Here is a 25590-nt window from a genome sequence, read left to right as displayed (position 1 = left end):
GTCTGACTGTGTATCTCTCCGTCTGTTTGTAAGATTACGGAAAAAAGTATCGGATGATTGGTGACCGTCTAAGGAACAAGTGATTAAAAGTTGGCCCTAAAGGTTTTAGGTCGTATGTGAAGATGAAGGTGAACTCATTTTTAACCCAATTTATGCCAGACCTGGTGGAAGAATTGAAGGTCAGGTAAGGATGAAAATATTCAGTTTTGAGAACATTCGGTAAAATGTGAAGGTCACATGTCAGATCAAACATTTTGCTCTTTAACTCAAAGTATTTTTATTCAATTTCAGTCAAGCTTGGGGGAAGGTTTTAAGCTGAGCCAAGGATGAAATACGTCTGTTGTGAAAACAATAGATCAAGATTAAGGGCACTGGGCAAGGTAAGTTTTAACATGTTTTATCCATTTTTTTTTTTTTTTTTTTTATGCGAGGAAGAAGGAACCAAAGGCCATGAGCCCGCAGTAACAGTTCCCTCCAAGAGAAAAACAAAATACAATATAGAGCCAAATTCAAGATCCGATCATTTTGAGATGCCTGGACACACTGCGTTTGAAAGACTGGAGATCATAGGCAGCGGGAAATACAGACAGAGGGAGACAGTTCCAGAGCTGACCTGTTGCATAAATGAAAGACTGGGAGTAACGGTTAACTCTTGCATTAGAGAGTTGGACAGAAAAAAGATGAGAGTTTGCTGCCAGACGGGTGCTACGCGCCCGTCGTAGAGGTGTAGGAATGCAAGCAGACAGTTCAGAGGAGCAGTGACCATTAAAGTAGCGATAGAAAAGGGATAAAGATGCAACAGTGCGGCGAAGAGACAGAGGTTGAGGGGAGTCAGTAAGAGGAGGAGAGTTAATGAGACAATACTTGGTGGAAATGCAGTGTCAGTCAAGAATGAAGTAAACCAATTTGCAGAACCATTGCTCGAAAGTCAAGATCACACTACAGAGTCAAGGGTTCAGCCTTGGATCCGATAGTAGAGCGCTGATATTGAACCTCCGAATGCTCCCTCTAGTTGTTGCTGAGATAGGTAGATAACCAAGAAGCTTATTTACTCATATGCATAGGGCAAAATAATAGTGTTGGTTCATCCACAATTATTTGTTTATTCTGAACATATAATCGTATGTGTTCATTCATTAACTACGATCTTTCTGGATTATCACTTTTTTTTTTTTTTTTTTTTTTTTTATGCGAGGAAGAAGGAACCAAAGGCCATGAGCCCGCAGTAACAGTTCCCTCCAAGAGAAAAACAAAATACAATATAGAGCCAAATTCAAGATCCGATCATTTTGAGATGCCTAGACACACTGCGTTTGAAAGACTGGAGATCATAGGCAGCAGGAAATACAGACAGAGGGAGACAGTTCCAGAGTTGACCTGTTGCATAAATGAAAGACTGGGAGTAACGGTTAATTCTTGCATTAGAGAGTTGGACAGAAAAAGGATTAGAGTCTGCTGCCAGACGGGTGCTACGCGCCCGTCGTAGAGGTGGAGGAATGCAAGCAGACAGTTCAGAGGAGCAGTGACCATTAAAGTAGCGATAGAAAAGAGATAAAGATGCAACAGTGCGGCGAAGAGACAGAGGTTGAAGGGAGTCAGTAAGAGGAGGAGAGTTAATGAGACGAAAAGCCTTTGACTCCACCCTATTGAGAAGAGCTGTATGAGGGGAGCCTCCCCACACATGAGAGTTGTACTCCACACAGGGGCGGATAAAACCCCTGTATAGAGTCAACAATTGCGCAGGGGTAAAGAAAGAGCGGAGTCGGCTTAGCACACCCAATCTTTTGGAAGCAGATTTTACAAGAGATGTAATATGATCTTTTCAAGATAAGTCCCGAGTAAATGAAACCCCAAGCATGTTCAAGGATGATGTAGGATTAAGCTGAATATTATTAAACATTAGTGGGTATACCTGTGGAAGATTTTGTCGGGTTGAAAGGTGTAAGAACTGAGTCTTAGATGCATTAAAGACAACCATATTATTTTTACCCCAGTCAGAGATACGAGCAAGTCAGACATTAGGTGTGCCATAGCCTCATCCCTTGTTTGTTGAAGTAACTGTTGAGATGGGCGTTGCGGGAACCGAATGGAAAGGTGAAGGGTGGAGTCATCAGCGTATGAGTGGATAGGGTTAGATGTACGGCTTAGAAGATCATTGATGAATAAAAGGAAGAGAGTTGGTGATAGGACAGAGCCCTGAGGAACACCACTGTTGATAGATCTAGGAGAAGAACGATGGCCGTCTATAACAGCGGCTATAGAACGACCAGAAAGGAAGCTAGCGATGAAGGCACAGATAGAAGGATAGAAACCGTAGGAGGGCAGTTTGGAAATTAAAGATTTATGCCAGACTCGATCGAAAGCCTTTGAGATGTCAAGTGCAATGGCAAAGTTTTCGCCAAAGTCCCGAAAGGAGGATGACCAGGAGTCTGAAAGGTAGGTGAGAAGATCGCCAGTGGAGCGTCCCTGACGGAACCCATACTGACGATCGGAAAGAAGGTTGTGATAGGAAAGATGCCTTAAAATTTTTTTATTAAGAATTGACTCGAAAACTTTTGAAATACAGGACGTTAAAGCAATTGGACGATAGTTGGAGGGTTGGGAGTGGTCACCCTTCTTTGGGACTGGCTGAATGAGAGCAAACTTCCAGCAAGAAGGAAAGGTACAAGTTGACAGACAAAGACGAAAGAGTTTGCCTAGGCAGGGTGTAAGCACAGAAGCACAGTTCTTGAGAACAACAGGAGGGACCCCATCAGGCCCATATGCCTTGTTAGTACTGAGGCCAGTGATGGCAGAAAATACATCAACTGAAGAAATTTTAATGTCAGCCATGAGGAAGTCAGAGGGTGGAAGTGATGGAGGAACAGCACCGGAATCGTCTAAGGTAGAATTGGAGGAGAAAGTCTGTGCGAAGAGATCTGCTTTATCAGTAGAAGAAATAGGTACAGAACCATCAGAGTAGAAAAGAGGAGGGAAGGATGATGAGGTAAAGTTGTTAGAAAGATTTTTGGCAAGATGCCAGAAGGAGCGGGAAGAATTCGAGTTGGAGAGTTGAGAGCATTTAGTATGGATGAAATTATTTTTAGTAGAGCGAAGAACAGACTTAGCACGATTCCGGGCAGAAACGTAAAGATAATGTGATTCAGGGGTGGGTTGGCTCCGGTACCTTTTGTAGGCCCTCTCCTTGTTGCGGACAGCATTAGAACAAGCGTGATTAAACCAAGGCTTTCTTGCATTAGTCAAAGGATATGAGAAAGGAAATGCTTCCATGCCCGAGAGAGAATAACCTCCGTGTCGCAAGGCACACTCAGCTGGCTCACGGCCAGGGCAGCAAGCATAATCCCAGCGAAAATCAAAGAAGTACTGCCTGAGGGCCTCCCAGTCTGCGGCTCCAAAATGCCACAGACGACGTTTCCCTGGAGGGTCCACAGGCCGTACCGGAGTGATAGGACAGGTTAAGGTAATAAGGTTGTGATCAGAGGAGCCCAACGGAGAGAAAAGATTAACAGAGTAAGCAGAAGGATTAGTTGTGAGGAAGAGGTCAAGTATGTTGGAGCTCTCTCCAAGGCGGTCAGGGATACGGGTAGGGTGCTGTACAAGCTGCTCTAGGTCATTAAGGATAGAAAAGATGTAGGCTTGTTCACCAGGTGGATCCGTGAAAGGAGAGGAGAGCCAAAGGTGGTGGTGAACATTGAAATCTCCAAGAATGGAGATTTCAGAGAAAGGAGAAATGGATAGAATGTGTTCCATCGTAGAAGTAAGATAGTCGAAGAATTTTTGATAGTCAGTAGAATTAGGGGATAAGTAAACAGCACAGATATATTTAGTCAGAGAATGACAGGAAAGCCGAAGCCAGAGTGTGGAGAATTCAGAAGAATCAAGTTCAGGAACACGAGAGCAAGATATGTCGTTGCGTATATATACACAACAGCCACCTTTGGCTTTGAAATGAGTATAGAGAAAGTAGGAGGATACAGAAAAGGGTTTGCTGTCAGTTGCCTCAGACAGCTGAGTCTCCGTTAGAAAAAGAAGGTGAGGTTTAGAGGAGGAGAGGTGGTGCTCAACAGAGCGAAAGTTAGAGGAAAGGCCGCGAATGTTGCAGAAATGAAGAAGAAGAGAGTCAGACAGTGGTTCCAGGCATCTTGAGTCGTCACCGGGAAAGGGACAGATGGTGGGGACATTTATGGTCCCCCCCCCTGGGGACTCCGAGGCTTGGTAAAACGACGCCATTTTGGGTAAATTTTGAATAGGAAGTGTAGTGTGTACTGTGCATGTAGTTTGGTGAAGATAGTTAGAGAAATTTGTACTGGAGAGCATGCTGGCCTACTCTCTGTGTAACTGAGACACTGAAAAAGTTCAGCAAAGGTGGATGGTCAGGAACTAGTCCTGAGGGCTGATGAAACGGGAGCTCCAGCACTCCCTGTCATCAGCTTTCCATCCACCTCGGGAGTACTGCCCTGCTCGACTGGTGCTACAGTCTACTCCTACTCCTACCTGACAGCAACGAGAACCAAAAGGTGTCATCAGTATTTTTTTTTTCTGTAGATGTAATTTTATAAGGCATGATAATGGCGGAACACTCACATTTTGCCTGTAAGTTGTTGACTGTGAGAATTAGCAGTAAGTGGTGTCATTGTAAGGTTGCGGCACTGTCTGTTGGCGCTTATAGATCTTGTCAACAAACATTTGATCTAATCCTGTGTCGTATGCAATACAGAAGAGTGAAAAAGTCATATCCTGCATAACGACTCCCCCACATATCCCCTTATCATGCCAACAGCCAGCAGTAGGAGGACTACTGGGCCATGGGAGCAGGCTGAGAAGCCTATGCCCAGAGTCAAGCACTTAAAAAAAAAGAAAAAAAAAAAAAGATAGATGCTCCCCGTTGTGAGAGGCCCCCTGATCTTGACCGATAACCAATTTCACCAGCCGCGAGCCACATAACGAGGCCGCCCCGTGATAGACTTGGCACGAGTGGGACTGACTTAAGGAGGGAAGTTTGCAGGATAATAAAAACTTGGGGTAGGTTTACGAATGGCAGAGATCGGAGTAGGACAGGAGATGGGGAAAGCTGGGGAGAGAGGGGGGGATGAATGAAATGGAGAGGGAAGGGTAGGAGATGTAGGAGAGATCGGGAAGAATGTGAGCTTCTATGTGTGTGTGTGTGTGTGTGTGTGGTGTAGTACTTTTTATTTTCGTGTTATGTGTTGTGGGTACTGGTGTATCTGTTGTTTCACTCTACAGCATCCCTCACACCCTTATGACTCCTCGATTTCTTCCCATCCTTGTTTTCTCAGATCGTTTATTCAGTTGAAATAATTCACGTCTTTTCGAGCTTCTCCCCTCGCACTTTCCCACATACTCACCAACCCTCCCTCACTCCTTCCGAAACTAATAAAAAAGTAATTATAAAAGCGCGGCGTTGTGGTTGCTGTCGTGACTATAGGTATGGTGAGCAGTTTATCAGCACGTCTCTTGGAATAAGTCCTCAGTCCTCACCCATTTTCCGTTAAGCTGACTGTCGCATTTCTTTTGCCATAGCAACTGTTTTTGACTGTCAAATGGAGGCAAAGGATTTCTTCAGGTGTTTATGTATTTCTTTCACTTATTTTGGCAGGAAGGCTTTAACGTTCCTGTCGTCTGCATCTGACAACCGCTGAATATTTTTGTCGTCCACCATGAGTTCCATTATGCCGTCCCAGCCTCCTGACTCCTACACAATGCTCGATTTCCCCACGTGCCCCGCTCGTCCTTTTCCCACACGCTTAGCTATTCCGGGGCGCTATCCTCACTCTCCGCGCAACTTCTAATTCTTCACGCAAGTCACCGGAGCGAGCGGCCCAAATGCAGCTTCAAAAGCCGGTCTGGCACAAGCAACTTAAACTTTGGCCATTTCTTTCCCTGGCCTCCCTGTGACCTGGAGGTGTGGGGTGGGGGGATTACGGAGCCAGGTGGTGTATATTGGAGGATAGAGCAGGGCAGGGCAAAGGGGTAGGATGGGGATGGGGGTCCAGCCTGGAAGGGAAGCCACTGTCTCACCACTCCCATTCCTGCCACCACACACTGACCTCTTCCTGCCCCATCACCTCTTCCAAATGAGGATCCTGTCTTGCTGATATGCCACCCCAGTGCATATGGCCGCCCCAGGTGCCACAGCTCTCTCAGGCCACCGCGTTTGGTACAGCCTTAGCTGTATCAGCACACCTACACACACACTGCATGGTATGTTTTTCCCATTCTCGTCACAGAATGGGACTGTGAAGGAAGACCTCTGTAGTTCTTTCAACACAAGAGCAAAAAATGAGAACAAGACGTTATTTGACTCAGTGGTAAAAATTATATGGTAACATTATTTTCAGCTTGATGATTATTGTATTTCCTTATACGTACACAGCCTTCACACACTATCTGGCAACGCCAACAATCCCATCACCAAAACTTTTGAGACTAATCTACGAAGACACATTACACAAGTGAACTGTCGTTCAAAGAACCCGAGATCAATTCCAGGCTGAGATTTTCAATAGTTTTGGGACTTTAAATTCGCTAAAGCAATCTCAACAGATCTACACGATCCACCGACGCCACACCCCACCCCACAATTACCACCACACATATCCAAATTGAAATAACCTCAGTATGTATTTAGTAGGGACTGTGGGTATTTGTGTTCAAGTAATGACATGGAGATGTGTTGTGCCATCTGTTGCGGATAGAATCGTGTAGTCTGTCAGATGTAAGAGGAAAATTTGTCGACCAATAACCTCATGTATTGTTTTTCCACTTTTCGCCCGCACCACCCCCCGACCTCAGCCACACAGCTCGGCAACTGACAGTCTTCCTCAAGCGCAGTCGTGCAAGAGCGGGAAAGAAGCAGCCACAAGAAAAGAAGACAAACTTGGAAACAGCCTCGGCGAATAATACTCTGTGGTGAGGCGGGAGGTGCAGCGCTCTCCCACCAGGATGTAGGAGAGGCAGGAAGAATGCGGGAGGATGAGAAGTGTTGGAGGGAAATGAAATGCGGGGCGAGAAAGTTATAGAACTAGAAAATACATGTGGGAATATGGAAGGAAAGTGAAATACAGGAAAATTGCGAGAGGATCAAGAGATGAGTATTAGGATATGATGTTGGAAGGCGGATAACTGAGACAAGAGTACAGGAGCGGAAGGGGAAGGAATCGGGAGGTGGAAAGATGTGGGGGAAGGTAAGGCAGAATACTGGCGTTATCAGGAAGACGATGTGTTAGAAGATGGAGAACGATTGATTGAGGACATTGTTGCTAGCGGCGTAATAATTATTGAAAGAGAGAGAGAGAGAGAGAGAGAAGTGTTCGATGGTAAAGAGGCGTAGGTGGATACGAGAGGTGCACAAAGAAAAGGAGAGCTATGGGAGAATGGACGAATAACAGGAGTGAGATAGGAGTCCGGGAGGATAGAAAAGTGATGGAGGAAGGCGTCGGGAGAGAGAGAGAGAGAGAGAGAGAGAGAGAGAGAGAGAGAGAGAGAGAGAGAGAGAGAGAGAGAAATAATGACGGAGGAGGGGGAAGCGGAAGTAAATATCTGCCTTCATCGCTCACCTCCTCACATAAATCATTTCCACCTCAGCACCAGCGATTTATTTTTTCGCAATTGATGGGTGAGGTACAGGGTATAAAACTCACACAATTTTTATAACAGTACAACAAAAAGTTTAGTTTACTTAGGATCCCAAGAAAAAAGAATAACATGGAACCTCAGATCAAAAAGTAGGTTTTTAGGGTGGAAGTATCGAAGCGTAGGCCCACTGTTTTGTGCATAAGACGTATCAGGGAAGTTTATAATGTGGATAGTAGTGCCTTGGAGCTGTGGGTCGAGGCCAGTGAGTGAGTGATGGTGGTGGAGGGGGAAGTGGGAGACTAGAGATGGGAAGAGGTGATTGCAGTGGAGAACCAGAAAACTTAAGAGCCAAACCTAATAATCATTTAACATCACATGATTCATACGTATATAGACAGCATCAGTACCATGAAAACGGGTTAAAATCTCCCTTATAAATAAATCAGCGCAAGGAAAGAAAATTATGTTCGTGATAATATAGGTGGACGCAGTTCCTCAGCAGGTGCAGCAGCAAGAGCAGATGAGCAAAAAGTGACTTGTTAATACCGGGTAGTTTTGTGACGCTCCTGGTAAGCTGATTGAAGGGAAGCCTGTCCTGAGAGTCATAGCGCTAATCCCCACCTCCAGAGTTTGAAGGTTAATATTATAGATCCAGGTTGTAAGAAATATACAAGTGTGGATTTAATGGGTGTGGGGTGGGGAGAGGTTAAAAGGCTGGAGGAAGACGAGGAGGGGTCACAGGCAGCTGAAAGTTTGAGACGAGAACTTAAGCTACAGTAGAGATAAAGTTGGGGGAAATTAAGGTGCAAGGATCAGGGGCTTAAACTTTTGGGGAAGTTGAACAGGAAAACTTTGTCAATAATGATCGGGTAAATAATGGGGCTGGTGGGCGTGTCAAACAGGCTGGCGTGAGCAGTGTAGCTAACTTTACTGGGTTTGTTGGGTTGGGTTGGGTTGGTTTTGCGGTGGTTCGCCAGAAAAGTGGTGGAGAACTGTAGGCGTCTCAACCATGAACTGACGTGCTGAAGATATGATTTGCTCTCTCTCTCTCTCTCTCTCTCTCTCTCTCTCTCTCTCTCTCTCTCTCTCTCTCACACACACACACACACACACACACACACACACACACACACACACACACACACACACACACACACACACACACACACACACAATCATATAGCCACAGGATATAATAGTGAACCAAAAACAAATTAATACAGAGGGAATCTTGGAGGTCAGAATGAAAGAAAATTGGAAAATAACAGAGACAAGTTATTGGGAAGAAAATAGCGGGAAAGTTATCAGAAAGGAATGTAAGTGAATGTGTGAAATGAGGCCAGAAAATATAAGTGATATCCCTCTCTTAATCGGAACAGTTTTAGTATTCCGTGTCAGCTAATGCCAGACGATTTCATTCAGCTGAGAGTGTCATAGGAGCCTGATAGTTTTAATAATGGTACCAGCAACCTTTTCATGGTCCAGAGAACTCTAGTATTTTATTCCAGCTAAGGGAAGATTATATTATTCAGCTGAAAGAGTCATGGTGAATCTTAAGAATATTTTAGTGCAAGAAGACAGATAAATGAAAGGATAATAAAGTATGAAAAAGAAAAAGTTTATGGTCAGAAAGCAAAATTAGTTTACATCACAAAGATAATATTTTTTGAAGGCATGCAGACAGTAAGAAAATATAGTATGAAACAGCACCATTAAAAAAGCAAAAACAAAAGGAAAAGAAAGAGTCACAAAGAAAGTAAAAGCCAGAAGAGTGAGTTAGGAGAAAAATAAACTAGCAGAAAGTGAGTTAAAGTATTGCAAGGAGACACCAGATGAAGGCAAGAAGAGTGGGGAGGGTCTGGAGCGAGGCGAGGCTGGTGATGAGTGATGTGGTGATGTGCGAGGGGAGGGGAGTCATGGTGTCACATTTTTTATTTGGTTCTGACTCAGGTCGAACCCCTGGTGGTGGAGTGGGTTAAGGCGCTCAAGCTGGATATGGTGCAGAAAAGTTCGAGTCCTAAGTGTAGCTGGAATTTACTGCATACAGTGATGATAAGGGTACCGGTCCAGGTGAGTGGTTAGTGCCCCTCGCCGTAAATGTGTGGATTGAGTGGCCTAGACTCGGACCCATACGCAACTAATGGGGCATCACCGGACTGGATGATGAGTGGTTGGATGGTAACGTAGATCGTGAAGAATACATTAAAGATAATTGAGTTTTCGAGTGTAGACGGTAGTTTTGGGTGGTGAATGTGGACGAGTTAGTAACAAAGCTAATGGTAGCCTCACCCTGATTATCAGCAGACGATGTAATTTCTCCTTTTGTAGCCAGTATCTTTAACACACCTAATATTTGATGTCTTAATTAAACTGGCACATGGTTGATTTTATTTTTATTTTTATTCTTTTTTACAATTCGTAGGAGCTTTTTTACTGGGATCTCCTCACATAATTTGAACTACTGTGTATCTTGGAGTTATCAAGTTGAGCGAGCCTGATACACATTTGATGATTACTCTTTCTCGCATTTTGTTGTATGAGTACGTCAAACTCGAGTAAGTTGACTTACTTCTGAAAAATTTGCTTTCTTAAAACACAGATATTAAATTCTCCTCTGGGTAATCCAGCTGAAGTTATAGGTAGTAAAACACGAAAGAGTCTGACCTACTTTCGATAATGGCCTGCTTCTTCCCTCTCCGTAACCCTTGCATTTACTCTCACAAGAAATTATTTGATGGTAGAGATGTTCTGACCCACATTTAAGGATCGTCTGACTTTATTACTCGTTTTCCGAAACCCAAGGCAGCATCGTTAAAACCTGAATCGCAAAGGGGAAGGGAAAATCTCAGTTTTCGACGATAATTTCCAGTGCAATTGAAAATAAAACATGTCCGGTCTTGCTGTATGCAGGGTGAATCATATATATACTGTATATAATGTCCCTCTTCCACTCCGCCTGGCAGTATCTCGTGTGTTGCGGGGACGGCTCAGACAGCGTTATCAATGTTTATCCCGAATCAAGCCCATCCCAGCAGAGGAAGCCGTCCTCGCAACACACGTGATACCATTTAGTGAATTTCTAGTGGAGAGCAAATTCTGGACCATCCTTTGCTGTATATTATTGGCGACTGCACTCTGTAATGCTGAAGGTATGCTGATCAGAGCAAATAACCGTAGGAGTCCCATAAAATTCCGTCAGAATTTTGGGGCTCGCCTTTCTTTTGCAGTCGTAGTTTTAAGTATGTGGGCTTTGTATCCTGAATTACCTTACATACCTGCTTTTAATTTCCTGGGACAAAATACGAGGTGAAGTTATTATATCTGAAGCAGATTTATTACCCCTTTTTTTTTCTTCTTGTAATCCTTCTCGTTCATTAAGTAATCCAGTGATGAAGGTACGCAGTGACCGTAATGGAAGCTGTTTACACCTAGAATGTTAGTGAAAGTTTGGGTCCCCACAAGTGCTCTCCAGATAATTGAATTTTGGCTTGACATCTTTACGTTTGTTGAAACACGTTTGATTTAGGATTATTTATTCCGCCTCCCCCCCCCCCTCTCTCTCTCTCTCATCCATCCAGTTCTTATATTCTAAGCTCAGCCAAATCATGAGGGAATAGCAAGATTGCATTTTTAAATACGTTCTCTAATTGAAGAGGCTAAAGTCACGGCAAGATTGACATAACATTCACAGCTGCATGTATAACGCAACAGGTTTAGGAAATTAAGGCATAGAGGTGACCCATTTTGGCGTATTTCTTAGTTGTAAAGATTTCTTCCTCCAGACGGTTTTATTCGGGTTATGAGAGATCACTTTTCATTAACCTGTCTCCGTTCTATGCGGCGCTCCTAATCTAAATAATGGTAGTATGGAATTAGCAGTAGTAGTAGTAAGTAGTAGTAGTAAGTAGTAGTAGTAGTAGTAGTAGTAGTAGTAGTAGTAGTAATAATAATAATAATAATAATAATCATAATAATAATAATAAAGACATCTCAGTGAAGTTGTAACAGTGAAGAGAAATCAGAAACTACAGTACTTAGCTATGACGAATACTGAAAGAAGAAGCAAGAAGAAGTAGGAATTAATAAAGCTAGGAAAGGGGGGAAAAAGAGATGTCTGACCCACATTCGGCTGTGATTTGTATAACCATCGTCTACTCGCCTGTAAATGTGATGGAAGTTATGGCCCCAATTCGACTACCTCACCTTTTTTCTCCGTCTACAGAGTGACCCACATTGGAGAGTATCTTGAGTTTCCCCTAGCCCTCCTCCCCCTCCCCCTCCATTCCACCTGCCCTCATCCTTCCCCTTTCCTGCTCTTATCCTACCCCGCTTCTCCCTGTTCTTACCCCATCCTTCCTCTCCATGCTATTACCACATCCCGGTCCTCCCTGCTCTCACCCAACTCCTGTCCTGCCGTCACCCCACCCTGCCCTCCCCGCAACACTCCTTTCATCCCCTCTACCATCCTTACTTAACTTGCCTTGTGCCCCCACCCCCGTTTCTCTTATCCTCCCACCCCATCATCACCCCTCATCACTTTTCTCTCCCCGCATCGCCTCTCCCCTATTCTGCTCTCACCTCTCCCCGCTAAATCATTACAAGTTTGGCCTCTCTGACAGCGGCCTTGTGGTGCAGCAACTTCTTGCAGATTTACACGCGCTCTTTGACCTGCCGGCAAATAATGGAAAGTTTGACCCAAGTATGAAACGGCGGAAATGTTTGACCCAAGTATGAAACGGCCTTGATGTCATTCGCACGTTCTCCACCCTTGACCTATATCCTAGCTTTCCGTATGGGTATATGCAAGATGTACAGTATATACTGTACAAGGTGGGCATATACAAAGCTCCTCTTCCACTCCTGTTGATGATATCACATGTGTCGCAGGGACCCTCAGTCTGCGTTACTAGTGTCTACCCAGCATCTTTTATTCATCTCTCTCTCTCTCTCTCTCTCTCTCTCTCTAAACACGCCCACTACCACTCCCACCACTCCCACGCCCACACCATCACACTGAGCTATCGCAGCAGCAAATGATACACTACCCGGTGAGTAGTGCCTTGTGGAGCGCAATGTGCTGGTCACCCAGTACCCTACGGTGTCCCACATCCCTATTATTGTAACACTCAGCCAGTCTGCGCTTTTCCTTCCTTCCCTCTACCTCCAGCACGCCTCTAACATTGCGTCTGTTCACCCTTTGCAGGGAATATTCACGCCGCAGTCCTCCTCATTTGAGTCTACAGCAGTTGGTTTAATTCCTGACTCTTTTGCTGCAGTTTGTTTCTTGTCTTCTTACAGTTACCTCTGAATCTTAGTAACTTCTTTCGCCTTCCGTTTCTATACTGTATGTGTTTCATTATGTACGGCACTGGTAATTTTTCAGTTCAGGTGCCATCCATCTCACCGGCTTCTCTCAGCACCCCACACCCGCAACCCACCAACCCCAACTCACCCGCTACCCAACCCCTAGGCACTCGCACCCCATCCCCCACAAACCCTGAACCCACCCCCACACACCCACAAACCACTTCCTACAAATCCTTAACCAACCCCCGCACACCCGCAACCCACTCCCCACCCACCCTCAACCCGCTCCACACTCACTGGCAACCCACCCTTAACCCATCCCTTCCTGACTGACTGCAACAACGCAACACAGTGCCTTTGTTTTGCTCCTCTCACATCTTGCCTGCCTTCCAATATTTTACCCAATACTGTCGACCTAAGCCTTTCAGCCGGAGTGCGGCAGTTCCGTTGTTGCTATCTCCTGACAGCTTTATTCAGTTTTCAGTGTTTCGAGACACTTTCTCTTTTTCTTTTTCTTTTTTCGAATTGGAGGGGTTAGATGCAGGCTTCATTAACCCTTTCACTAACATTGGGGATCTCCTGAGCTGAATGAAATAATTTCGTGGAATCAAGAATATTGTACAAAATGACGTCATCGTATCTGAGAGAGAGAGAGATTAAATTGGAACTTTTTCAACCCTTTGTTGCCAGATCTCGCTCTTCACTTTAAACTCTTTCGTTCACACTCAGCTTACATGCTTACTTTCCACATTGGCTCATCTTCATTCTCAGCCAGCTTATCTTTATTCGCAACTGTCATCTTCACTCTGAGCCCATACCTTCAGTCATCTGTCACCTTCACTTCCAATTCTCCCCTTCACTCTTAGCTTTCACATTTACTCACCTTCATCTCAGATCCCACATCTTACAGTATGTCTTAACTCACATTAGTCTCATCTCCCCTTTCCTCTGAACGCTTGACTCACATTCCCTCTCAGCTCTGATCCTCCACTCTCAACTCGACTCTCAGCCCTGACCCTCACTCTGAAATCTCACCTTCACTCATTTGCCATCATTTCACTGTCAACCCTCACCTTTATTCTGACCACCTACTTTCCTTCTAACTCTTACTACCATCCTAACACTTTACTCTCAACTCTAACCCTAATACTGGACTCTCCTTTCTAATCCTAATTTTGGACCCTCAGCTCTAACTTTAACCATGGGCTCTCAACTCTGACTCAGGACTCAGTTGAAACTTTCGACTCAACGCTGATCTGAACTCTGGACTCTCAGCTCTAACCTTCACTCCCAGCTGGCAAGGCGACAGGGGAAACTCATTACCGGCAAATGCTCTTGGGTAATTACAGCCAGAGTGCAATTCCCACGATGCCAGAGAGAGAGAGAGAGAGAGAGAGAGAGAGAGGGTTATGGCACTGTTGTGTAGGAATACTCTAAAAAAATGAAATCATCTGTGAAAAAGTTTATTTAGTGATAGTTGTATGTTGTGCCTATGTAGTAGAGAAGTTGGGGTTTCCTGGCAACCCTTAAAAAAAAAAAAAAAAAAAAAAAAAAAATTGGATACTTCCCTGGTCACCTGTATAATTTTGCGAAGCAGTGTGTCAGCATATATTTGGTCATTTGTAGGTGCGTCCACATAACATCAGATCTTTACACGACTGCCAGCCTCTTCATCCTCTGTTTAGAATGTTCACTTAAATATATTTGTTTTTCTTCAGTCTCAGTCAACGTCTTCTCCTTTCATTAATTTATACGTACGTGGGTTTAGTTTTTTTTTTTTTTTGTTATTGTTTACATTTTCTTTTATCGTTTCCAAAAATCCGCCAAATGTGTGAGAGCAACACGCAGTCCTCGACGCTTGGCCTTGTCTGGTGCTGGAGTGCTATTTGGGTGCCGCCTTGGCCCTCTCAGTGCCAGGCAAGAGGACACCACACACACTTGACTAATCTCAGGCAGTCTGGTGTGAGGACGTTCCTTTTACATTCTCACTTTCAATTTCACCTACCATGCATTCTTCCTCATTGTATATCTCAAATCTGCTCACTGTTCATTTTGATTTTCCGCCAGAGGGACACATTTTCTCCCATCACCTTTTCTCAGATTTTGCTCCAGCGTGGTAACATGTGATGAAAGAAGAGTTCACCCTCACGTTATTACAGTTTTAACTTCTGCTGACGCCCAGTTCGCAGGCAGGTGGTTAATTTAATATTTGATTATCAGCTTCAACTAATGGCTTCCCTTCCCTCTATTGGTGGGAGGGAGGAGCTTCGTAAGTCCCCGGCTGGAACATTTTCCATCCCGCGACCAAGATGTCAGCCGCCCTCTTCCGCCTTTCACGTGTCGTCCACACAGACTTAATGAATCCTTTCGGCAGACTGGTGACGTGAAGCTGTCTTACCACTAATCCTCCGCCGCCATTCACTTGATTTCGAGCGCTGGGGGGGAGAGGAGTTGTCATCAAAACCTCCTCCCCAACTCGTCATCAACTTTCCCTTCTTGTTCAAAAACTTCTGTCACTTTGCCGCAAAAGAAACGACGTGACAGAGAAGGAGAAAGGGTTTCAGGTTAGAGATAAAAAAGACGAGGAGTGATAGGAAAGTGAGAAGGAGTTGTTTTTCCTCTCCTAGCTTCTTTCCTTATGTATACTGTAGACCTTTTTCACTTTATGTAAAAAATTATGGCTGTCAGGGGAATGCAATTTTATGAAGGAAAGTTGTAAAATGGCAATGCGAAAAGAATCAGGGAGAGAAGAAAGTTTAGGAGAGAAAGGAAATTTACTCTCTCTACCTCCACCCCCAATTAGGCCCTGCAACGTCCTATTTTCCTCTCAGGAGGTGCCTTAAAAATCTCTCCCGCCTCTAATAACGTGTCAGGGACGAGGCGGGTCAGGGGCGAGGAACCTTATTACCGAAGACCTTCCAGTGCAGGTGCAGGAGGAGGAGGGGAGCGGGAAGAACGAGCTGGAAAAGAGAGAGGTGATAAACTTCATCCTAGCTGTGATAATGGGAACTTGCCCGATTTCAGTTTAGGATGAAAGGAAGGACTGCAGGTGAGCCGGATAAGGTGGTGTGATAATCATTTTCTCTCACCACCTTGGATGAAACTCTTGAGATTCATCTTTCTTGCCGCTTATAGAATTTGTCTCAAGTGATTGGATCGGGTACTAGGACAGGCCAGAAAGCGGGTGGAATGATACGGTAGTCTGTAATAAAAGGAAGGATGAAAGTTGATAAAGCTAAGAAATTTACAAGGGATCGGATAATTAGAAGAAGTATACATGTACAGAGAATTAAATGACATCGTTTTAGCTTCTCATTTTTATTTTATTAGTGGAATGAATGGCTTTATCAGACAGGCGATATGAAATGCATATATAAAGAAAATTTGAAAAAAAAAAAAAAATACTGTTCATGGTGATACTTATGAGATGCAGCAAGACTCTTTCACTATTTATGCTTTCTCATTTCCTGTTTCTGGATCCTGGCTCACCCGCTGACCTCATCCTCGACCCACACTCTCCAAAGGTTAATTGATTTCAGCTGATGTGCTCTTTTCTGTGGTAAAGGATCACTCATATCTCATGCAGACCTCCTCCAACACACTGACTGGAACACACACTGACTCCCACACAATCATTACACAGCTCATCCAGTGCTGTCAGAATTGTTATTTGCCTTACTCTTGAGGGAAATTCAGTGATGTGATAAAGAGAGAGCAAAAAGTAATTGACAGGGAAATGTAATTTGTTATTTTACCAATGAGAAATCTTGATATTACTCGGACTGAACACTTGCTTCATAAAATACAGTAGTGAGTAAACTAGAACTTAGCTCTCCCAGGAATGTATGGTCTTCAGGACTTTTTCCAAGTGAAGCCAATATTTAATTAAAGTCAGTAACCCACCTGCTTCCCGAAGCTTTGTCTGGATTATCCAGAACATGAATTAATCTGGTGATCCACACATTTCAGTCTAATTATTTACTCAGCAAAACTTTAGTAGCATACATTTTCTCGTATATAGCCCTGTCACCTCGATAAATTGAAGTCTAGTTCATTCCCGAGGGATGCTTGTCACAATTTTTAAATCCGTAGATAAAGCACTTTTTTTTTTTTCCCCCACTAGGACTCACATTTTCTTTGTATATAAACCACCAGAAATCCTGGTATAGGTTAGACGGTAATAATACACTGTGCTTTGCTTTAGTCTTGGTCTTTCCATAGATCATGCGAGAAACAGTTCTCCCTAAGTGTTCAGCGAGTGTCCTAAATACAATTGAAAATGCCCGAGAACATGCCATTTGCTTGAGGTGAGTTGTGTGGACCACACCGTTCACCAGTTGTGCAGGCAACCTCGTGGCTCATACAACACACTGGACAGTGACTAGAAGGAGTGTTTTTTTTTCTTATATCCTGAAAGAGACTGATGATTCGTGTTGCACATTTTGTCAGTTAATGTGACAGTGATATACAGGTTCAGCAGGTTAGTCACAAAATGTTCAGTTATATTCTTAAAGCCAGCAGGAGCTTAGTTCCCCCTTTTTTTTTCTTGTCCCAGTAGAGTGGCCGGAAGAACTAAAAGACTTGGTTAGTAAGGTACAGTGAGTGAAACAAAAAAACATAGGATACTGTGTTAATGGTGTTTTGAGTTTTTTCCTCCTGCCCCAACCTCATCCACAACACTGACCGTCACTGTCCTCCCCTCTTGCACCAATCACCTTCCACACCAGCTGCCCCCACACCAGCTGCCTCCAACACCAGCTACCTCTAACACCAGCTGCCTCCCAAACCAGCTGTCCCCTACACAGCTGCTCCCCACACTACTGACTGTCACTGGTCGGCTGCACCACCTCACGTGTTTGCAGTTCCACCTTTGCCATAGTTTTGCAATTAAGTATCGCGGGTTACAGCCCCTGCTCCTCTCAACAGACCCTTTTCTTCTCTCATACTGTCACTTCCATCCTTTCCTCTCTTTAGCTCTTCTCTCATCTTTCGCCATTCCTCTGTCCTTTCCTTTCATCTCTCTCTCCTTTCGTATTTCCCTTTCTCTCCCTTTCCCATTTCCTTCACCCCCACCTTTCATCATGTCCGTCCTTTCTCCCCCTCCACCTCTCCTCTAGACTCACTGGGACTCTCTCTCTCTCTCTCTCTCTCTCTCTCTCTCTCTCTCTCTCTCGTTTCGTTAATATTTTCTCGTAACGTAGCATTTATTTTCATACGAATTATTTTTCTAATATTACATAAGGCTGAAAATGAGAAGAGCGATTAGTATGACTGTTTTATTATTATTATTAATATTAATATTATTATTATTATTATTATTATTATTACTATTATTATAGAAGTAGAATAAACATACTGCAAATAAGCAAGATATATAGCTTCATATTTAGAATTATGAGTTACTTCATCATTCTTACCACGTTCGATTATTTAAGCCAAAGAGAAGGACAGTTGCCCAATAAATCTCCTAAAAATAACTGATTTAGGTAAGTGCATTGTTTATTTAAATGTGACAAGGAACTATCATCTGTTTATCTGTTTGTCTATCAGTCAGTCTGTGAATGTATCTGTGTGTCAATCAACAGCATAGTGAGAGGTGGCGCAATGTTCCACTGCAATTACCTCTATAATTAACCTTCACTCAGGAGCAAGGGAGGTGTATGGTCCTGATGAGAGAGAGTGAGAGAGAGAGAGAGGGAACTTACTGACTGATCTGCTAACTGACTGAACATTATTTGGATGCTTCACAGTTTCACTGACCACGCAGGCATGATAACCCCAGTGAGATGATCTTTGCCTTTCATACTCCTCCGGAACACACGTAAAGGAAGTCTTATCCAGCTTCTCCTTACTAATTCCCTCCGCCATCTGTTATCAGCGCAGCAGCTAAATGTGTTTCAGATACTTTAATATCCCTGGGTGAGTTATGGAGACTGGGTCACTAGTGGGAGGATTTATGGATTGGTGGGGAAGGCATTGGTAGGCTGGTTGGGAGGGGCTGATGTGGGTGGGGAGGGGTGCTGGGATGGGAATGAGGGAAATTGAGAGAAAGGGAGTGGGTTAGAGGGAAAATGAGTGAAAAGGTGGGGGTGAGAGGGAATATGAGTGGAAGGGTGGGGGTGAGAGGGCAAGTGAGTGAAAACTATCAGGCCAGGTAAAATATCGCAATTTTGGCGGAACCTGAGTTACGTGGTTCTTGTGTCAGGGGCTGATGATGACGTGGAACTAGAGTAATGTTGACTGATTCCCCAGCCGGTCATAACTTACCATGCGTATTGAGTGTAATAGGAGCTTGTACCATCATCATTATCATCATCATCATCATCATCATCATCAGCTTCAGTCCACCGCAGTAGAAAGACGAGAGAGACTCCCATATTTTCCAGTCTAAGCTATTGGCTGTTAATCTGTTCCTTCCAGTCCCAAGAAATCTCCAAATCTATTATCCCCATCATGTTCTCGGTTTACCCCTTTCTCCCACTCCATCTCTGGGTTGTCACTCCTTTATCCTTGCTTGTCATCTCTTACACTCCCACCTGTCCATGACGTGCATATGCAGGTCACTGATGGTAATATTTCGTTTAAGGTAGCAGTTTGAGACACGAATGGAAGGCCATACGAAATAATACGTCACTAATTGATGGTATGTGAGATGAAGTGAGAGAAAATGGGAGAAGTAGTAACACGACGTGAATTTGCAAGATGAACAATAACACTGGGATTGACACGTTGTGGTTTGTTATGGTGGCAGTTTGTTACGTGATTGTGGAGGTGGGTGTGTTGTTGTGCTGGGGGCGGGTCCGTGTTCACTGGGATTCCGTACTACCCCGTGAAACCAACACATGCATAAAACTACAGTGCCTTTATAACACTGTCATCATGTTGTTACGTTAAGTTACCGGTCTAACCTACCCAATACTTTAACATCTACATTTATCAATTGGGTTTTAGTCGAGATTTTTAAGTACTGAGTCTTCACAAAACGATTATCTTTCTGTTTAGTAGTTTACCGTTAATGGATATGCACAGAGCGTGGTAGGGTTATGTCTTGAGGAACTGCAGTTAACTTACCATTTTTGGATTAGACGAGGTGAAAACCGATGGTAATGAACTGTGGGTAGTTGTGTCGTAAGAGCTTATTCTCATCGGATGCGATGCTATGAACTGTATTATTATTATTATTATTATTATTATTATTATTGTATTTTTATTATTACTTGTACAGATTTTAACATAGTTTTATACAGTTAGATCCGCTTAATTACATCTTGTCTTTTCGTTTTAAAGAATTTTGGTGTGCATGAGCTTTATTTAACTTGTCCCTCTGTATTTTTTCTTATGCAGTAACAAGTCACCTTCAAATCAGTCAGACCTATCTTCCCCAAAGCACTTAAGCTGGACCGTGAGACAATAAGCTGCTCAGTGGAGAAAAAGGAGAAGGTTCCGAGACAACCCCAATCTGGCCCAGGGTACCTTTGCAGCACGGTTAAAGGGGGCAGGAGGGGATTAATGGGGGGGAGGCATTAGTGTTCGTTGTTGCTCTGAAGGGACTCGCCCGCCACTCCCACACCCACTTTATATTTAGGCTGAAAACTGTGGTTCTGGGACCCTTGCGTCTTTGCGAAAATGAACAGTAATTAAAGCGATGACGTGTCTCTTGGGTGTGGCGCGGAGTGAGGCGGGTAGTGGGGGTGTTGACTGAAAATCGGACGGGGCTGAGGGTGGACAAAAGTAATGTTGGAATGATCTGAGTATCTTCAGGAATGTTTTGGCCCAGTTCCGACGTCAGCCACTTCATTACGACTTTTCGACAGTAGTAAGTTTTTCCTGGGTTGAAAGAAGAAAGACTCTTCATGTATGCCTTGCCTGTCGTAAAAGGCGATTAATAGATGCGGAAGTAGGGAACAGGAAAGGCTTCAGCTATCTATATATAATTCATGATCCGAAATAAGTTGAAGATTGTCGCTCAATCCTTCTCCATCTTATGTGAACACGATAACAAGGTGGTGGTGAGTTCTGTCTATTCACTTCCCCACTTTCCAGAGGTCAACGTCCTCCTTCACCTCACGCCACTCAAAGCTCCTTAAGTAATGTCTCCAGGGTGTACGGTAATACAGAAAGTTGTGGGAAGTGGCAGGAATATATCGCGTTACTTAATGGCGGCCGCCTGACTGACTCCCTTTGCCTTGGGGAAGTCATATGCACCAACCTCACCCTCTCCTGCATACCAGATTTCTTCTCTTCCAATCCCGCCGGCTTACATCTCACTACCCTCCCAATCCCTGCTTACCCTACTTTCCCCTCTCTCTTCCCCTATCATCTGTCCCTGCCTTCCCCTCTCTCTGCTCCTACCTTCTTTACGTGCCTTTCCTACCCACAATCTCTGGCCCTACCCTGCTTACCCCTAACTTCCCCTGTCTTTACCCTCTTTGCTCTTACATTTCTTGCTTGCCCTTGCTCTCTTACTACCTTCTTCCGCCTCAGTCCCTTGCTCTTCGTACCTTACCTTTGCCTTCCCCTGTCTGTCATTCCTACTACCCATCCCTTCCTTGCATGTCCTCTGTCCCTTCTTACTTCCTTCTTGAATGTCTTCTTGCGGTAACTCATTTTTTGGGCAATTATCTTTTAGTCTCTTATCTTTTTTGTCATGTCATTTAAAGTGTTGTCCCTTTAGCTACCGTTGCTTGTCATACCACTGCAGCATATTGTCCCATACCTCAGATTTCTTAATGAATAACTTCCGCATCTTGCTTATCAGGTGCTTGTTTGCCATGTCCTCTCTTCCTGCTTAACATAATTTCCCACATTTTTACCCCCATGCTTTCCCTAACCTTTCCGCTTCCTTGTTTAGCTCCATGATCTTGCCTCGTCCTGCCCTTCCCCTGCCTGTCGCTTACCTTACTGACTTCTTCCAGCATCGCATAGTCCCTTCCTCTCCTTATGCTTATACATCCCTCCTCCCCTACCCTTCCAAGACTGACACCACCTCTGCCTCCCCTTCCTTTACCCCGCCTGCCATCGTCCCTGCCTCCCTTCCATTATCTTGCCTGCCAACATTCCTGCCACTTCTCCCCTACCTTGCCTGCCACCACCTCTGCCTCAATAACGCACCGGTGTTCATAATGTAGTTCATTGTTTTTATCGAACAGTATCTTACGTAACACACAGTTTTGACGAGCAAGCCTCTACCCTTTCTCATCTCTCCCTCTGCTCCTTCTCCATTATCGAATTTCCCCCTTTGCTCATTTCTCCCTTCCCTTCCTTCATCATTTTCCGCCTTCCTTCCTTGTTCCTCCTCTTTATGTCCTCCCAGTCTCGTATTTCGTCATATTATTTCAGGGTTTTATGTTTCTCTTCTGCATATATATAGGAATTTTGCTTCGGCTTTCTTTTTTATGATGATATCTTCGTTTTCTTTCCCTGCTTCGCCGTTCTCTCTTTCGTTTTTTTTTTTTTTTTCCTTTTTTTTTTGGGGGGGGGAGCTAAATCTTTCCCCTATTTTCTCGTGGTATCGGCATTTCTCCAAGAATTACTGTTTACGTTCATGATAGTAACACTTTCCTTTCTCTCTCTCTCTTTTTTTTTTTTTTTTCGTGTAATTTTCTCTCCTTTTGTTCGTCCATTTTCCCTCGGGCCTTTCTCTCCCTTATGCCTCTTTTCTTTTCTACTCTCGTTTTTTAAATTCAGCTTTAAAGATTTTCAGAGATCTGAGAACTTGCTTTTTATCATGGCTAAATAAAACGCATATTGATCAGGTGAATTTTGTTGAGTAGCTGGCAGTAGGTGTAAAGAATTCTAAACTATTGTTCTTTCATTCTCACAACATGTTTCTCATCGTTCATACATTGTCAGCATTATCCTCATCTTTGGCGATCCAGAAAGTTTAGTACCTCTTTCTTCTCAAGTAGCCCAAGTAACATGAGTAATTGTGAGGCAGCATCGAGAGTCATATTCTTTTATACCCCTTTCTTAGCATATTTTTCCCACATTTACTCACCACTCTTTGCCAATCTCAATTTCATTTACTCGCAGCCTCTCTGAAAATACGATTCCGAGATTTCGATATTGTGCGGGTGAACCGACTTTTACACTCAGTTACCTTTTTATCTGGATACTTGAGTTACTTGTCTGAATCTTGTATTTTCTGTGTCCAAGATGATTTTGTCACGTGAAAAGAATGGAGAATGAGAGATTGACTATAAAAGTGTGTGTGAGTAAGGTGGAGGTTGGGCAGTGAAAGAGGAAGACAGTGATGAGGTGGAGGGATGTGGTGGAGAAGTATATGAATGACGAGTGTGTGTGAGACAGAAATTCGACGATTTTCGTACAGTATATAGCGTATCCGAATATATGTGTTACATATTATGGATTCTGATCTTTACGTGCTAAAGATAGACAGATAAATAGATAGATATGTAGATCATTTTAAATCTGAGTTACGTGTGATGAATTAAAAATGTTCTTCAGTTTTTACGGACTGGAATTTTGAGAAGAGTACTTGTAAAGCATGTGATTTTTTTTTTTTGTTACGTGTTACGGATATGAAATAATATTACTGTACATAAAGCAAATATAAAACTCCGTGTGTGCATTGTATATAGTAGTATCCGGTATATCTCGTGGAGCCTGGCGTGGCACCGTGGCGAATTTTCCAACATTAAGGTGTTTTGTGGGGGGGAGGGGGCGGGATGACAAGGGTTCCGGCTCCCGCTGTCACCGTAATGCCAGCGTAAGTCATGTCCGGAACGACCGTAGCAAATGTATTCGACACGACTTGAATATTTTACACCCGGACTTACCCTATTTCTGCTGAAGCGTTGTGGTGAATGTTCAGTACCCTAGTGCAGTGGTAGCAGTAGTAGTAGTAGAAGTAGCAGTAGTAGTATAGTAGTAGTAGTAGTAGAAGTAATTGTAGTAGTCATTGTAGTTGTTGCTGTTGTTATTGTTTTGTAGTTGTTGTATCTCAGGTACATCTGAAATGTGAACGTGGTGGACTGCAGGCTAAAACTGTCCTCCTCCCACAGTCCACCATTTTCCTTTAGGGAGATAGGGAAGAAGTCGAGGAACGTTTGTATATCCAGACAGATGAAATGCCCAGTTATATCGGTGACACCACATGAAGGCGTCCCACTCCACCACCGCAGCCAAATGTGAGGTTATAGAAAGACTTGTTTCAGTTTGTCCCTTGGGCTCCTGAGACACTCTTAGTACAAAATCGATGACCTTAGTTTGCATAGAATGATATAGTTTTCCTGACCGTGTGAGAATTATTAGTAAAGGTATTAAAACTCAGCCTCCTACGATTCTCCCTCAGCTGAATGAAATGGTCTATAGTTACTTGGAATTGAATATTACAGTTGTCTTGATCATGAGAAACATAAGTATGCGCATTTCAACTTATCTTCCATCAACCTTACGTCTTATAAGGTTTCCCAGTGGCTAGTAGTAGCAGTAGTTGTTCCCTAGGCAGTCAGGCCGAACAGCCCCGAGTCCCTTAGGAAGGCCATGGCCGAGACTGGGCTTTCCCACAGAGCTCTCAAAGAGTGTATGTTGTGTTGTTGGCGTTGGTGATTGTGTGCAATGCAGTCTTCCATAATGTGCTTAATAGTATGGGGTGCTGTGTTGCATCCTGGACAGGCATCAGCGACAGAGTCATCCAGCCTCTTCTGGTAGCTTAAGATGGCTGGATGGTGCCCACATCTCAGCCTGGCCAGGTGGACCCTGTCCTCACGAGGAAGATAGGATTCAGAAGGGTGGATGTCAGGAGGCCGTGCATGCATCTGTGTGTTGTCTTTAAGTGACTGAATGGAGCGGCGAGTGATCTAAGTGTGGATATGCTTCTGGAAGCTGGTCTGAGGTGGGCGAGGGGGGAGAGATGACAGTATTTGTGTTTGGTATCGTGTGCTGGGTGTTGTTTTGATGTTCCTTGGTGTGGGTGGATGTGCTGCCATGTACTGTAGTGGATGTTGTGGGTTTGTGGAGGCTGCAGCAAGAAACTAGGTGCCTCTCATATCTAGGTGATCCTTGACTTTGAGGACTTTGGTTTTTTTATGTAGGTGGTCTGTGGGTGTAGTAGCTGTGCAGCCTGTGATTATTTTTAGGGCCTTGTTCTGTATGGTCTGTAGAGTGTTGTACTGTGTTTTGGTGAGGTTAGAAGCCCTGGCAGGGCTTGCATAATTCATCACTGAATGTATGTATTGTTTGTATACTGTGGTGGTGGTTTCTTTGTTGTGTCCGAATGTTGTATGGGCAAGTGACCTCAAAGCATTGAGTCTTGGTGTTATTTTATTTTTAATGTTTGTGATGTGTTGTTTAAATGACATTGATGTATATTTGGTATTAGCCAGAGTAAAACATAAATAAATAGGTAACATTTATTTTGAGCTTCGTCCTTAGTATATTTCTTTTCATTCCATTTTCTTCAAGAGACGAGAGCAACATGGTTTATCTTCTTCCCGTTATCGTAATAAAATAAATGTCGAGGAATGCAGTCAAAGAAAATCCATGAATTTATAAGTGCCCCCTTAAAGCACGTCTTGCTTATACCCACCTTTGTTCACACTCACTCGCTCTCACTCACTCACATTCACTCACAGGTTTACTCTTTACTCCTCCTCAGTCTTTCTTTCGTTCTCACACTGTCAGTCACCTATCGTAAAATACCTAGTTTTGCCAGGGAACACTTCA

This window comes from Coenobita brevimanus, chromosome 70, assembly GCF_032717465.1.
Source record: "Coenobita brevimanus isolate Jiangsu-jjx chromosome 70, ASM3271746v2, whole genome shotgun sequence".
In the NCBI taxonomy this organism is placed as follows: domain Eukaryota; kingdom Metazoa; phylum Arthropoda; class Malacostraca; order Decapoda; family Coenobitidae; genus Coenobita; species Coenobita brevimanus.
Note: the sequence above shows the minus strand (reverse complement) of the source record.